Genomic DNA, 2,269 nt, shown 5'->3' on the forward strand with positions numbered 1-2,269 from the left:
GGGGGCTGGGGGCGCGCGCTCTCCCCGCCCCCGGGCCCGCTGCGCTGCGCTGGGGGAGGGGGCTCAGCCCCGGCCCCCGGCGCGCTGGCGTCGGCTCCGGGGGGGGCGCTGCGCGGCGGCCGGACCGGGGGCGCGCCGCGGCCGCATCTCCTCTGCCCGCCGCGGCCGCCGCTGCGACTCGCGACTCTGCCACCTCCGCCCCCCCCCCTCACCCGGCAACACCCCCCCCCCTTACCAAGCCGGGCCGGAGCCGCGCAAAACCCGGCCCGGAGCAAAGGCGGCGCGGAACGGAGGGCGGAGCCAGGTGGGCGGCCGGCGGCACTGGGGGCGGGGGCGGGGGTGGAGGGTGGAAGAGTGACCCAAGAGAAGGTACCCTGCTTTTGTCCCGGTGGAGGGCCTGATCGCCGCTCCCCTCCCCAAATTACTGCCCCGGTCCATTCTGGCCAGTCCCGCATACCCAGAATCCATCCTCTATCGGATCCGCGGGGATCATGGGGATGCTGCGGCGTCAGGAACTCCGGGGGTCTACATGGCCCTCTTCATATATGAGGACATTTATTCAATCCACAAGCATTATATTAAACAATACTCAGTAGACATGTAAGGAAACTGAGGCATGGGGGGCGTCTTGTCCAAGGTCACCCAGTTGGAAAGTGGCAGAACTGGGATTTGAACAGAGCAAGCTGGCTGCAGAGACCATGGCTATTTTCTGTCCCAGCGCCCATGGGGCCTGACGCGAAAAGAGGTTCCCAGGGGGCTGCAGCATACCCTCAGCCGGTGGGGAGCACTCTGGCCCCCTGCCTTTGGGACTCCAAACAAACTGGTCTTCCTGTTTCCGAGACCTCCCTGTAACCTCCCTGCCCCTTTGTGACCTTAGAAAGAGAGCTCCTCTCAGGACCTCAATGTCCCTCTCTGTCCAAAGCACCTCTCCATATGGGTGTGACTGTGTATGTCTCCCCCACTGCGCTGCACACTGTCCCGGTCCCTCTGGCATCTCCAGTATACAGGAGGTGCTCCATAAAAGTTTTACTATTGTGTATTTACCTAAGTGACATTTCTTGCACACCTGCTGTGTGCTTATGTTTGATGCATAAATCGCATTGTTCAGTCCTCAGGGCAGCCGCACGAGCCTCCCACAGATGGGAAACTGAGGCACAGAGAGGTCCACCAGCTTGCATAAATCCTCTTGCCTTTGGTTATTAAGCACCTTTGGTGCATGCCTTGCCCGCTGAGTCCCACCCAGGGCTCCCAGCAGTCTGGGGGCTCAGGCAGGCTGTGTGGCTTCCCAGTGGCGCACACACGCAGTGGGACATTGGATCCTGGGCCACCTGCAGCCTCCCTGGCATCCGTGGAGACAACCCGGTTCTTCCAGGCCCCCGGCAGCTGCCCAGGGGCCGTACTGGCGACCACAAATGTCCGCCAGCAGCCAGGCCTTCCTGCCCGTGGTTTTGCTCTGACAAGCTTTCCGGCTGAGCCAGAGTCCCAGGCAAATCAGTCAAGCACCTGCCTGTGTCTGTCTGGACTCTACCCCCTTGCCTCCTGCCCCCTGGGGAGACTGAGGCCAGCCCGGCAATGGGGGGCTTGTGAAGTCCCAGCACTTCAGCTTGGTGTCCAGGCTCTGCATTCCCCTCCCACCTCTATACCTTTCCACGTGCTGTGCCCTCCCACTTGCAGCCTTGGTCCGAATGGGCTCCTCAGCCACCTATTCCATCAACAAACATTTATTGAGCATCTACTGTGTGCCAGGTCCTGGACTGAGCAGTCAGCAAGGCAAACTGGCTTCCTGCCTACAGTCTAGCAGGGGAGACAGAAGAATCAGTGGCTGCCGAACTCAAGGTACAGATACCTGCTGAGATAGACGGGGGACATTGTGTGGCCCAGGAGGTCCACGAGGTGATGTGGGGGCCATAGAAGGACGACAGACAGATCTGGCAGAGTACATGGGGTGCAGGGGGTGGTGGGAAGGGTATACTAAGCAGAGGGACCCGCTGGGACAAAGGCCCTGAGGGAGGCTCCACCCCCGCGGGCCGGCTCAGCTGCCGTCCAGGCTTCGGCAGTCATGAATGGGTCTTTCATGCCCCGGACCAGGGCAAGGTCAGACCGGGCTGCTCCCTCCCCCGCCCTGGGCTCCTGACTGTCTGAGCCTTGACCTGGAAGAGGGTGGCAGGAAGTTCACAGCTTGCCCGCCGGGTGAGCCAAGGAGGCCCCGGGAGGGGCAGGGCCTTGCCCGAGGTCACCAGCGCCAGCAGAGCCCTCCAAGCTGTGTGAC

This window comes from Monodon monoceros, unplaced genomic scaffold (assembly GCF_005190385.1).
Source record: "Monodon monoceros isolate NGI ecotype Baffin Bay Population unplaced genomic scaffold, NGI_Narwhal_1 Super_Scaffold_12, whole genome shotgun sequence".
NCBI classification, from domain to species: Eukaryota; Metazoa; Chordata; class Mammalia; order Artiodactyla; family Monodontidae; genus Monodon; species Monodon monoceros.